The sequence below is a fragment of the Rhipicephalus microplus genome, chromosome 3 (assembly GCF_043290135.1).
Source record: "Rhipicephalus microplus isolate Deutch F79 chromosome 3, USDA_Rmic, whole genome shotgun sequence".
Taxonomy (NCBI): domain Eukaryota; kingdom Metazoa; phylum Arthropoda; class Arachnida; order Ixodida; family Ixodidae; genus Rhipicephalus; species Rhipicephalus microplus.
The window spans coordinates 64,268,818-64,283,014 of record NC_134702.1 but is presented as its reverse complement, the minus strand read 5'-3'; the positions used below and the strand labels follow the sequence as shown (position 1 = coordinate 64,283,014).

At 48.1% G+C, this 14,197-nt stretch overlaps 1 protein-coding gene across 4 annotated transcripts in view; it reads left to right on the top strand.

Moving 5' to 3' along the window:
* The first annotated feature begins 7,326 nt into the window (after nt 1-7,326).
* LOC119174054 (uncharacterized) overlaps nt 7,327-14,197 on the top strand; it is a 49,593-nt gene continuing 42,722 nt past the window's right edge. For all 4 annotated transcript variants that reach the window (XM_075889656.1, XM_075889658.1, XM_075889657.1 and 1 more), the window contains exon 1: nt 7,327-7,465. The gene's annotated coding sequence lies outside the window, so the exon portion shown is untranslated. The remainder of the gene's footprint in view (nt 7,466-14,197) is intronic.

The window sequence follows — 14,197 nt, the reverse complement described above, 5'->3', positions numbered from 1 at the left end:
TACTTGTAACCCCATGTATGATGAGGGGCGTTGAAATCACCTGCTATGACGAGTGGACATTCCCCGGCGATATTAACAGCTTTCTTTAGAACCGTCTTGAACCCTTGCTTTTGTTCCTTTGGACTGCTGTATATATTAAGAATGAAAATGCTCTGACGGTTGCTGGTACCCGGCAAGATCTCTACCAAGACGTGTTCCAATTGGCCTGCTTCTATCTTGAGGTCATGGGTTACGTGCGTTAGTTTGTTGCATACGAAGGTGCAGACTCCCCTCCCTTCAGTATCCCCTATTACAGGCCGGAATCCAGGCAACGTTGCTTGCGGTGAAAGGGTCTCTTGTAATAATATAATATGAGGCTTTTCTTGGCTGCTCCTGATATACTGCTGCAGGGTTGCCTTCTTTTTAAGGTAACCTCTACAGTTCCATTGCCAGATACGAAATGCTTCACGTAGCGCTGCCATCATGGTTATTACATGGGTGGCCAGAGCCTGATGCTGCACCTGTCGACAGGTTTGGTACCACTAGTATTGGTGGCCGAAGGGGTGAGCTTGGTGCATGAGGAGGCCTTGCTGTGTTGTGCAGATCTGCTTCGAGCTTTGTAATGCGCAAAGTCATATGCTCTTCCAGTGCCGCCACGCTTGATTGTAGCCTACCCATCTGCTCGCTAAGATTGGCTACTACTTTGCTGAGCGTGTCAAACACCTCTTTCATATCTGACATGGTCGTTTGGTTGGCTTCCACGTGTTCTGCCATGACTGCCCTCTTTTTCGCGGTTCTCGAGTCCCCCACGTTTTCAGCCACGGGGACATCAACTGGCTGAGGCATTGGCTGTGAAGATTGCGCGCTGGTTAGCTTAGTGAGAAGAATTTTTATTTCCTTTAACTCAGCTGATAGCCTCTCATTTGATTTTGTAAGTCTCGCGTTTTCTTGCTCTAGCTGTGCAATTCTATCATGCTCTGGCAGCTTACCTGTCATCACCTCTGCCCCGCCGTTGCGCACTCGCTCAGCCCAGCTGCCTTTCGAAGTAACTGCAGGCGTCCTCCCCGGATGTGAAGCCGTGATCTCGAACTGAACGCCAGGTAGCTGGCCGTTCGGGTGCCGCCCAGGCTGATCCCGACCCTGATGGTGACCTTGAGAACACGAGCGCCCCCGTGATTGGGAGCGGGCCTTGGGTCTAGAACCTCTTCTGGAACGCGACCTCCCCCTGGAGTGGGGCCGCCTTTCCTGTTCTTGTGTAGTCTGGATGCTCTGGGTCCCGTAGGCTGGAATAAGCTGCTTGTCATTGATGTCTGGACTCGATGTGATTGATGCGTCCCGGGCTTCTGCGGCTGCTCGCGATCTTTCCCAACGTCTGCGTCTGACGACGTATGGCACTAAGAACCTGTTCTTGCACTCCTTGTCTGCCGTGGGATGGTGACCGTCGCACAGCCTGCATCTTGGATTGCACTGGTGCAGGCTATCTGGGTTCTTGATTTCGCAGCCTCTGCAGATTGTTTCAGCTGGGTTCGGACAGACGTCAGCCCGATGTCCCAGCTTTCCGCAGACGTAACAAATATCGATGTTCTTGCGGTAAAGGGAGCACTGCAAAAGTGAAGGTCCATATCTCACGAATCTGGGCACCTTGTGTCCTTCGAACGCTATGATGATTGTCCCGGTGTCCTTGATTCTCTTCGCCTGCAGCGCGAGCGGGTTGTTCGCGTTCACAATCCTTCGGGTCAAAATGTCCTGAGTATCGCTTACGGGGATCCCGCGAATCACTCCTTTACAAGTGTCGTGGGGTGCCGCGGCATACGCGCTAACCTCGAAAACTTTGCCTCCAATGTCAATTTGCTTGACCTTGAGGTATCTTGAAGCTCTGTCTTGGTCCGGAGTGCTTGCCACCATAATGTTCTGCTGCAAGTTGGAACAGATGATGTCCTGCATGGCCTCTTCCTCTTTGACGCCGGCCGCCAGTACTATCGCGTCTGCCACGGCTCCAGTGCCGATTCTCGAGATATTTAATCCTCCACGTGGTCGTAGCACAATTTTGCTGAAGTCCTTAGGTAGTGGCGGCATGCGTCCAGCTCGCACGATTGTATGCTTGGTGTCATACCTACTACGACTGGCTCGAGCGTCTCCCGCAACGCCGGCCTCGGTCGAACCCTTGGCAGCAGGAACGCTAACCGCGGCTTGCTTATTCCTTGAGCGTCTCGTTTCGGCTTCCTTCCAACCCATTTCTTCCGTGCAATCCTCTGGAGAGATGTCCTCTCCATCTACTTGGTATTCCATTCTCAGTTGCAGATACTGGAACGCGCAGAGCGTTGAGTCGCGTTGGCGCCGGGCCGGCGCATCGGCGACAATCGCCTCCTTGGTTAGGCCTAAATCCCCCGGTGGCGTTGCCGTGTAAAAATGTCCCAAAAAACGGTTTAAAAGTCCACTCACCGGCACAAAGTTGGTATCTGCTGACTTCTTAAGAACTTAGGCACACGATGAGAGTAAAAACTCGGCGACAAATTCGTGAATACCACAGGAAAGCATTCTTAAAAGCCGGAGCCGATCTTCGCGCGTCCGCACTGGTCGGCACCTAGAGCGTCTCCCAAGCCCTCAAGTACACTGCAGACAAAATAGAGTTGGCAGAGCTTTCGAAGTTGATTATTAAGTGTAAGGTATCCGATGTAAGAAGGTTTAACATGGAGAAAATTGAACACGCTCTGAAGAACGGAGGAAGCGTCAAAGCAGTGAAGGGGAAACTTGTGATATGCAAAAAAAAATGCAGATATGTCATTTATGGCAGATATGGCAGATTTGACATATCAACCATGTCATAATGGTTGATATGTCACTTAAAGATAAGCACGACGTTACGAGGTGGAGGTAAATGATGCCGTACATGACTTCCGTCAAGATTATAATCTTTGAATGTGTCGTTTACCTTCGTCATCCTTTTGCGTCACGTGATGCCAAATTTAGTATATGTTGCGCTAGCGAAACGACCGCGAGCACGCTGTTAGCGTGATATGTTGTGATGTTCTCACAGAACACGCGTGTCAGGATTATCATGTTTGGACCAGTCATATATTTTGTCATTCATTGATGTCACGTAACACCGAATTCGATATACGTGGAACTAGCAAAACGCCTGCAAGCGCATCATGAAGGGCCCAATATACTCCTATGTAGCGTTGACGCACGCTCCCGGTGGGCACAGCGACGCTACGTTAGCAAAACGCGAGCACTCTATATAGTCTGGCGCCAGGCGTAATCAGCGTCTGTCGGCTTGGCTCGACGGCAACCGGTGCGAAATGCGACATGCTGCATTTCGCGTGGATGCGTTCCCCAGACAACGCTGCGTCTCCCTCTTTTCGTGATGAAGGGACGCTGGACGTGCTGAACCGCGCTTGCGTCAAAGCAACGCAGCGTGGCACGCGCCTGCGAGTATTGGCAGGACCGACTCCTGGCGTGGCAATGCCGGCATGACGCGACGAAATGAACGCCGGCGAGCACGCGCACCGCGACACGTCGAAACGTATTGGCGCCTTGACTCTGGCATGTAATCATGTTCTCACATGGCACGCATCTCATGAATATCATGTTTGCACCAGTCACATACCTTCGTCATCCATTGGCGTCACGTAATACCAAATTTGGAGTATGTGAAGCTAGCGAAACGGCCGTGAGCGCATCTCAGTATGGCATGTAGTCATGTTGTTACATGACACGCACCTCCTAACTATCATGTTTGGATGTGTCAATTACCTATGTCGTCCGTTCGCGTCACGTAATACCAAGTTTGGTACATGTGAAGCTAGTGAAACAGCTGCGATTGATTGATTGATTTGTGGGGTTTAACGTCCCAAAACAAGCATTTGATTATGAGAAACGCCGTAGTGGAGGGCTCCGGAAATTTTGACCCCCTGGGGTTCTTTAACGTGCACACAAATCTGAGTACACGGGCCTACAACATTTCCGCCTCCATCGGAAATGCAGCCGCCACAGCCGGGATTTGATCCCGCGACCTGCGGGTCAGCAGCCGAGTACCTTAGCCACTAGACCACCATGGCGGGGCGAAACAGCTGCGAGCGCTTCATAAACGTGGCATGTAGTCATGTTGTTACATGACGCGCATCTCATGTTTATTATGTTTACACGAGTATCATAACTTTTTCATCCATTCACGTACCGTAATACCAAATTGACCATTTGCCGAAAAGTGAGCGCCCCCTGTCGTGTAAACAGGAAAGCTTCGCTTTTGGTTGGAAAACAAAACGCTTGTTTTGTTGCTTTAGGACCAAAAACGCATGCCCGTTACTGAAACAAGAAGGTAAAGGAGAAAAACATTCTGTTTACGTTTGTATACACGGTGTAAAACAAGAATTTCTCGCGTTTCAGCCTGAGAAATAACCAAGTGAGGTGATACCTGCACTCCGCTACCTCGACGGTTCGCCAGGCTCATTACGCCTGCTCTTTTAAGAAGAACATTATGTTATACACTTGAAGTTGAACCTTGAAATGTCTGTCGATTAACTATAGGTTCAGTGAGGACGGCTTGTGCACCGTCTGTGAGGTACGGTGTTTGCGTGAAAACGGCAGTGTTCGCCGTTACTACGGGTCATATTGATGGAACGCCAGGCTGATGTTTTCCAACCAAAACCAAAACGCCTGTACAGAAACGCTACCTGTGCGGTTACTGCTCATGCGCAGTGGTTTTCCCGCAAATGGTCAATTTGGTATAAGTGAAGCTAGCGAAACGCCCGCCAGCGCATCATGAGCGTGGCATGAACGTGCGAGCATGCGGGGAGGTGCGTCATGGTTCTCCACGTGTATTGCTCAGTGACAGTGGAAGGGCCTTCCTTTCACAACTAGTGAACGAACTTCTTCACGCCTCTGGCACAACTCACAAGACTGCCTCTAGTTATCATCCCCAGACTAACGGCCTCACTTAGCGATTCCACGGCACTCTTGCTGACATGATCGCCGCCTATATTCAACCAGACCACAAGAACTGGGACGTAGTTCTACCATTCGTCACTTTCTCTTACAACACGGCCATTCAGCGGACAACCGGCCACTCACCATTTTACCTAGTTTATGGACGCTCCCCTACTTCTTTCCTGGACGTCTCTTTCTTTACCTGCCAAGCTGATTCATCTCCATCCTTTTCAGAGGAATACGTTTTACGACTAGCACAGTGCCGCCAACGTGCTCGTATAAACACTGAAGCCCTACAGCAAGACAGAAAGTTAGTTTATGATGAATCGCATCGTGCTGTATCCTTCCAACCTGGAGACGAAGTGCTCCTTTTGACGCCTATTCGCACACCTGGTTTGTGTGACAAATTTCAGCCATGGTTTATCGGGCCGTGCACAGTTCTTGAAGAGACTGAATTATCGCTTGACGCCACTTGTAGCCCCAGAATATCGTCGTTATCAAACTACAGAGGTCGTCCATGTCTCCCGTATGGAGCCCTTCATGCGACGTTCTTTGTCCCCTTGACTTGCCGCGGCCAGGCTGGCCGCTTTCACGTCGGAGGAATCGGTGTGGGCATTTAGTATACCCATCCTCTTCACCTGTACGTTATCATCATTATCATGTGTTGATCATGCATCTTCATCGTTGTCGCGTAGCATCATCATCTTGGTTCATTCATCGTAGCTGTCGGCTGCCGGTTCCTCGGGCCTAATAAAGGTCATACAAACCAAGACTTCATAGTATCTGTGGAGCTAGTGAAACGATCGCAAGCTCGCTATGAGCGTGGTATGTTGCCATGTTCTTACATGACACGCCTGTCGGGATTATCATGTTTGCACCAGTCATATACTCTCGTCATCCATTGACGTCACGTAGCACCAAATTTGGTAAATGTGGAGCTAGCAAAACGGCCGCGAGCACATCATGAAGGGCGCATACACTCCAATGTAGCGTTTACGCGCGCGCACGCTTGGCACAGCGACGCTACGTTAGCAAAACGCGAGCTCTCTATAGTCTGACGCGAGGTTATGGTGCTGGGCTGTCGAACTCGTGCATCTTAGCAAGCGCAGTATAGAAGAAACACAAGAGAAAGACACGTAAGCAGGACGGGTACTACAACCGAAAGACCCGGTCCAGGCGGAAAGTCCCAGTCCCGGTCGGAAGTTTGATCCCTGTCGTGTTGACTCGGACATGCTGATGTGCTGACACTCGAAAGACATGGGTTCTATGCCGGTCGCGACTGTTGCATGTCGATGCAAACCAAAATCTGGAGGCTCGAGTACTGTGCGATGTCACAGCATGTTAAAGAACTCCAGTTCGTCGGAACAATACGGAGCCCTCTCCTGCAGTTTGTCTCATACTCATATCGTGGTTTCAGGATGTGAAATCTCGGCAATTATTACTATTCAGGGGGGGGGGGGGGGGCGAATATTCATCAGAGAGTACAAAATCTAAGGAGAAACACAGAAACGCGCCTAAGAACTCTTATATATGGGAAAAAAAAGAAAGCGGCTGGCACAGAAACTCGTACTTATGGCAAAATTAAGAACGACTGCACAATGTATTCACAAAAAAACACGATAAAGAGAAACTTGTGCATACCGTGAACCTCGCAAAACTAGCAAAATAATCATACGAAAAACAGAACGGAAGGGAAGCGAGCAGCGTAACTGTGGCTAACCACGAATCGTGCCTCTTTTCTTTTACCAGCTTTTTATTACACCGGACACGCTATAGCTTGAGATGGCCGTGTGCACACGTGGACCTTGTGTCATCAGACTTAGCGCTTCTAAACTATAACTGCATTCATAGCTGTGCGCTTGGGTGGAGGTTACATTGACTTGATGAAGAGAGATGGACATTGCGATGAATCTTCACCCCCACCCTACCCCCACCTCTGGAGGGGAACCCTGCACACACCCTAGACTGCACCCGTCGTATCAATAATGCAGGATTCTGAGACTTTCCAGTACGTCGACAAACACAACGGAAGCTTACACAAACACTCGTTCCCTTCCAGTTTCGCGAAGCGATTTCTTGCCAGAGCGTGCCACTGTCACAGCGGTACACTTCGGAGTCTAGCATAATCGTCAGACCACGTCGTCGCCTCGAAACGACATCGCTTATGAGCGAAGCGTCATGCGCGCACACATTCATGCTCTAGGCGAACCGGTAGGAACGGAGTTGTTCGGACGCACGTGGACTCCATAACAAAAGATCACCTCTTTCTCAAGGCTGCCTCCTGGGCATCCTGCTAGCGCGGCCAGCCCCAACCGGTTATGACGTAAAGTCATGGCCGAAGACGTCGCGACTTCGCGCGTACATTTTTCTTGTTTCTCTTTCCTCAATGTGCGATGAGTGAGCCCCGGCGCCACTGCAGCCCGTAGAAGGACGTGCGCGATTCGCTATACAGCAGTGCCCCTCGGTGACAGTGCTTTTGCGCCGTTCAACGCTTCGATGATTCGCCGCCTGACGCTGCCTGCTCGCCACAGCTGAACGGATACCACACACAATTTGCGTGAGTGCACCCTTTGGACAGCGTTCATCTAACGTCAGTTGCAAATAGGCTTTGTCCGAGGATACCGTACGACGCCACCCATAATTTTGAGTGTACACGCCGACGAGACCCGCGCTATTCAGACATCAATACAATACAGGTCAATGTCGGTTCATTGTTTGTTTTCTCGCCTAAGTAGGAGATATGTGAAATGAGAGAAGAGCAAGCTTCATCCCAGGAATCGAGTTATTGCTACTTGCCAACGCAACTGCTGCTTTCAGACCGTTGCCTTTCGCGGATCATGTTTGTAAGCAGTAAAGAAATAGGGTGATAGTGAATCTTGATGTTTGCAATGTACGCTCTAGAAGCACAGCATTTCATTTCCCCTTCTCGTCATGTTTAGTCATGAAGTTTCAAACAAATATCGCTGTGTTACGAAATTAACTGTACTGACATGCGGGAAGCGAGGTCTTCTAACAACGAACCTCGAGGGAGTCTACGTTTCGGCAGGAGGACTTCTATTCAAGTTGTTTATAGTAAAACGGGCTTCGTGGTAGCAACAGGACGGCTGAAATCCTAAATGAAAAACAGGCATGGGGTGACAATATTGGCACACTTCCTTTGTTTCATATAACGCTGCTGTGGCTCGAACGTGGACATGATTAGAGTGCTCACTTGGGAGGGAACATTTTTGAGGGGTCATTATGAAATATCTCAGTGGCTGCATTCTCTATTTGTCTTTGTTCTGAAAAATAAAAACAGAAATGCACAGGCATTTATTTAAGATAAAGGCATCTGTAAACAGTAAAATGATCATCGAACCACGCAGTGAGCATGCCAACATGCGTGATACAGTGCGCTGAGCACGTTATAACTTGCTAAAGCGATCTTCGGAAAATGAAGGTCACTTTGCTACTGAGGCAGTTGTTGCGCAACGCCACTGTGATTGCGACGCCCATTATTAAGAATGGTACATCAAAACTTTCCGGTAATCTAACGCGATTAACATGGAATGGAGAACGCGGGAGGAGTCATTGAAATTACCAGTGCGGGTAATCGTCCAACGAAAAAAACATGATTGATCCCTCCGTGATGGTAATTGGTAAAACACGAAAGTGAAACGTGTGCTTACAGAAGTAATTTAGTGTTTATTGTACATCACTACACGGTCGGATTAGAGGAGCGGCACGAGCGCATGAGAATGACAAACGGTGGTGGTCATTGATGCTTGCGGCAGGTGTAATACTTAATGGTGAGAGCAGAGCCAAATGAAGCGATGTGACAGTCAGAAGAGCGTGATTGACTGGATGTAGAACTTAGGCTAAGGTTACCTAATCGCCGCATGTTGGAGTTATTGAACTCCACTGCATGCCTGAAGCCCCTATTACTGTCGTGACCCGAGGGAAACGCCACGCAAGTCATGTGTTTCCTTTGCCGGCTGCGATTGATTATTCGACGGGGGGAACGCGAAGTTAAAGCCGGGAGAAGTCGGCGGGCATACGAGAGTTAGTTTTGGTATAGATGAATGCTATGAGCGACGCCGACGCTTGGGGTAAGGTCGCAACCTGGTGGTGTGTAAAGGCGTTCATGAAATTGCACTTCGCATATTGGAAACACGCTTAATGGGATAAACGCTTAGAAACAACGTGTTGAAGGGATTCATCGCGGATGCCATGGCCATGATGGATTACTGCACTTTACAAAGAATTCTGCGAAAGGGCAGTGGTTGATATAAAATTCGTATCTTTTAAAAGTTTGAGAGCATGAATTTTTTAAAAGTCTGTAGAGCATGTGGCCATGGCGTAGAGTAAAAAAATGTGGCTCTGGCACAATAAATAACGCATCCGGCATCTGATGTCGCGAACAAAGGTCATGAGTTCGACTCCAATTGACAGAACTATTTTTTTTTTGATCGTGCGTATTTTCCCGACGTCATTTACGTAACCGAAACAGGTCACTGAGGTCTTGGTAGACCACGGCATAAAACAAGTTCGTGTCAAAATACAGGGAGTTTCGATCTTTGTATTGACACATCGCTTTCACCTGCTGTCGAGAGCACCTGTAGCTCGAACCCGAACCCTCAACGCCGACAATGTATTGAGAAATGTGTGGTGGCAGGCTGGCAGTAGAACAAAACTATTTTATGTGCATTCAAGTGATACACCAGTCCACCAGCCTGGTTTAGTTAAGCTATGCAGTTGAAGCGTTATATCATTGCTTTCGTTTGACATCATGTGCCACATATAAATAATGGAAGTCGTACCAAATATTTGCCGACTGCATCGTGCCAATACCTTTTCGCGTTATTGCGAAATGCATTGAATCTTGTATTAGTGACCGGTTATGCCACTGTAGTGTCCGACTCGCTCTCTGGATTTCGTGCCGACCGGTTGTGCCCCCGCGACCTCCGGCGACAGCGCAGCTCTGGCCGACTGGGCTCGTCCCACGCCATCTCCTGACGCCGACAAGAGCTCTCGCCGAGTGGTGCCCCGTCCTCGGACTCTTGCGACCGTGTCCATCCTTCCTATCTTCTCCTTACTTCCGGATGTCGCTGTCCCTGCGCCGCGCTCTCTCCTTTTCTCTCTCTATCTCTATACCATTTAATCCCATCCTTTCAATCCGTCCTAACCACCACCCCTCGTGAGCTACTACTGTTGAGGTGTCCTCCCCCTGAGAGACAGTTACGGGGCTCATTTTTATCTTCTTTTCATTTAAGAATCACCCCCTCCCCCACACTGTAGTGTGATGGCGTTCTGACGTTCATAAAGCTGCATTTATGCATTTTGCAATGTTGCACGACGTTCTAGAAAATGCAGTTTCGAGTAACTAGCCTCAATTCTTCTTGGTACTTTTCTGCTGACTCGAGAACTGTATAGTTAGTCAAATATTGGGAATATCGCCCTTACCGCCATGAAACTTGATAGCAAAAAACGTTGCAGGTCATAACAGATGCCAACAGAACAAGAGTGTTGCAATCATTGCTGCGCGTTCGATAGAAGAAATCAATTGATCATGTGGTGAAAGTAGGTTTTGTGGTGGATTTCATTGCAATAACTAACTAATGGTAGTTGAAAGCCGGACACGGAAATGAGTGCGCAGTCAGCCAATTACTGGCACCGCACTGAATGTGTTGCGGCGTTCTATAGATAATGGGTTCTATAGAGAATAGATAATGGGATAACGCACCAAAACTCTTAGAATCACTTTTCTACAGTGATTAAATTTTATTTATTAACACAGTAATAAAAATTATAATAATGATAACAATAGTAATACTAGCATTGCCAAAAATATTTGTCTTGAAGGTTCTATAACTCATTCAAATGTAAAAAATGTGTTGTTGTCTCATATTTTGTTTAAGGCTGGACCATTAGAAGACCTTTCGCTTCATGCCTTTGCTGACACCTGTACGAATCATATTCAGCAGGAATATAATCAGCATTGTTTGAACATGCCTGCCAAGCGGAAGGGATAGAATAGCATAAAACCTGCCCTTCATGTACAAAACTAGAAAAATATTCATTGACGATCAAGAGTAGAATAAAATATTTTAAAATAGGGTGCTGGCTTCGTAATTGCACTGCCCTTTGGCTATCTCTCAGAAGCGGCTCAAAAGGGTCAAGAAGTTCTCCGTATCTGAAATAATGAATAATGTATGAAAAGTGCCATGTAGTACATGTGGAAATCTCATCAGTCCAGGGTGAGGGCCCAGAAAACTAGCGATAATAGGAAACATATTCGACTCGTTGAATGCCGGGAACACCTTAAGATAACTGACGACTGCGCCGACGGTCAACGCTCGCAATTTGCGGTGTTTATTTTTTTCTTGCGAGGCACAACGTCGTCGCGAAACTCACGACAAGAAACTGTCACACAAGCTATAATGACAGAAGGTTTGAGTTCCCCAATCAGTCTGCACTGTCACAGAGCGATGTTGGCTGAGGCTTCATTAGGTACCGTGAAAAAACGTTTTATTACCCTTCAGCCTTTCATTGTCTTCCGGTAATATGCTGACGAGATTTTGCCACCGTGCAACCATTCTTATGCTTCACAGTCCTTATGCAACAGTTCTTATAACATCGAGTAAGGCAGACAGGACATGTTTTGCTTTCACACACGCACACACGCGCGCACGCCATACTCTCGCCTCCGTTAATCACCCGCGAGTCGCATGTGACTTTCGGAAAATTTTCGGATGTTTTACTGTGGAACATGGTTTGTTAAACTACGCGCAATCCGACCTTCGTACACATATATGTCATCGGGTGCCGCCATTCCACCTTCCCGCCACTTGCTGCTCCTTACTGCGTCACGGTCAGATTCTTGCACGCTTCCAAATGATCAAACGCGCATTACGCGCTGCTATCTGCATGCTTATGGCAACATCGTATTCAGAAAGTCTAGAGGGAGGGACTTGTTTGGTTGTTCTTGCCTTCTCGGTTTACACGGTTCTCGAAACGCGAAGCAAACCCGTGCAACGAAGGCTTCTGCATGCGGTCTCAGACGTTGACGACGTGACAATAAGGAAAAACCCCGGCTAGCTCGCCTTCATCGGTTGCACAACCCGCTGACGACGAATCGGCATTTCCTCCTCCGTGGCGGTCGTCTTCGAAACGGCTTGCTCGGCTCCCATTCGCTCCTGCTTTATCTTTTGTGACCTATGCGCGCCTCCAGGACGGCACAGGCGCGTTATACGGATCGCGCTGAATTCGCGGCGCTAGATGCTATAGCCGGTGGTTCTACATGTGAGGCACGGTCTGAATATATCACTGAAGAGAGACAAGACGTTCTGCATTTCGTGCGATAGTTTGGTTCATTTTTCGCTTTGCACGCGGGGGCCACTTCGATTCTCTTCACGTTCTTGGTGATTTATCAACTGCCCACACTGGTTTCGATTTAGTGTTTTTTTTCCTCCTGCGCTATGTATGAGGTCTCTAAAGGGCAGTTAGAGACCCACATTCCTCACTCGCTATAGGTGTGGACGCTTCTCAAAGACATACGGTCTAAACAGAAGAGCGTAGCGAATTATTACACACTCTTGCCTTTATTCCGCATTGACACACGGGAAATATTTTTACGAAGTAATGTGGATTGTAGTATGTTTTATACGCTTTCAAGTTGATCTGGTTGTTCATTGCTTGATACCTCTGCGGTTGTTGACGTCACTCGATAGGGCCTTCGTCCGAACAGCGGTATTTCAGCTGCTTTTATTCCATCATACAAGCAGTGACATTCCAGCAAGCTGCACTGCGACCTCTTCCCATACTGTGCAGAGAAGATATATATGTTTGCAATGGCCATATCTTGTACCTTATCGCAAAAAAACATCGTTTGCTCTGATCCGCCTATTTGAACCATGTTCCACAAGTCGTCGTCATTGAATTTCCAAACGTTTTGAAGCAGAGAGAGGTATCAAGAGGGAGAAGCAAGGAAAGGCAGGAAGGCTAATCAGACGCATGCCCGGTTTGATGCCCTGCACATGCACTGAGAGAGAGGGACAAAGGAGTGAAAGGGAGACAGGAGAAGGGAAGAGGGATGGACAGAATCACGAGCATATTTGTGGGAGACCTTCCGCGTAAAGCAGGCGTTGCCATTTCAGCGGCTTGTTTTTTTTTTACTTTTTTTTATTACGCTACCAAGCATATTTCGACTCAGTAAAAGATAATTCATTGTAAATACATTATATGCATCTGCACACTTGCATGCGAGCGTGTCCTTGAGCGTGGTGTATGTAACTATGCCTACATGGGCACGGGTGGATAGGCGTATCCACCGTGGACTTACTCCAACGGTTTCCGCACCGCTATCTTAAGTATCACTAGTGAGACCTATTCTGTTGATGAAACTGACCGGTGATCTTAAGCTTGACAAAAGAAAAAAGCTAGGCAATGCGGTAACTGGCTGTAATCTGAGCTAAGTTGATCAAGCCAGCTGTAAACGAAAGCTTCATTCGACGAGCGAATCCCACAAAATAAAACATTAAGTCGCGCGTAGGTGACATTGCACGAGTTGCTGGCTCAGTCAACATCTAACATTGGTCTTCTAAGGTGTTTTCATTTCCCGTTGTCACACCGATTTAGTGAACGAACGCAGAACTCTGCCGATCAGTAACCCTGACATGCCCCAAGAGCCACAGATTCAATAAAGCTTCGTCAGCTATACGACTGTACGGCTGTGAAGAAAGAACGAAACGTAATAAAACAGATTTTAAAGTATGGTTGAACGCAGCGCTGATACTGCTTATATTGTCAAAAGCTAGCGGCAACAACGTTTCAATCACCAATGGAGGTCTAGGGATATTCCTGCCCAATTCGAACCATCACCGCAATGTCACAATCAAACGAACCACAGGACTTTTCCTCACCGACAGCTGAAACCATTGCCACCGCCGCCAGCGCCAACAACAACAACGCGTTATATGAGGAGCGCAAAAAAAAAGAGCGCAGAGGGGATGAAAGAGGCGGCAGATGTCACGTAGCCAGCCTTACTGCCACTCCGCGTCCACAGAGAGACGACACGAGATTCTAATAATTATCTTCACAATGACATCATCATCATCATCATCATTATCATCATCAGCCTGACTACGTCCACTGCAGGACAAAGGCCTCTCCCATGTTCCGCCAGTTAACCCGGTCCTGTGCTTGCTGCTGCCAATTTATACCCACAAACTTCTTAATCTCATCTGCCCACCTAACCTTCTGTCTCCCCCTAACCCACTTCCCTTCTCTGGAAATCCAGTTAGTTACCCTT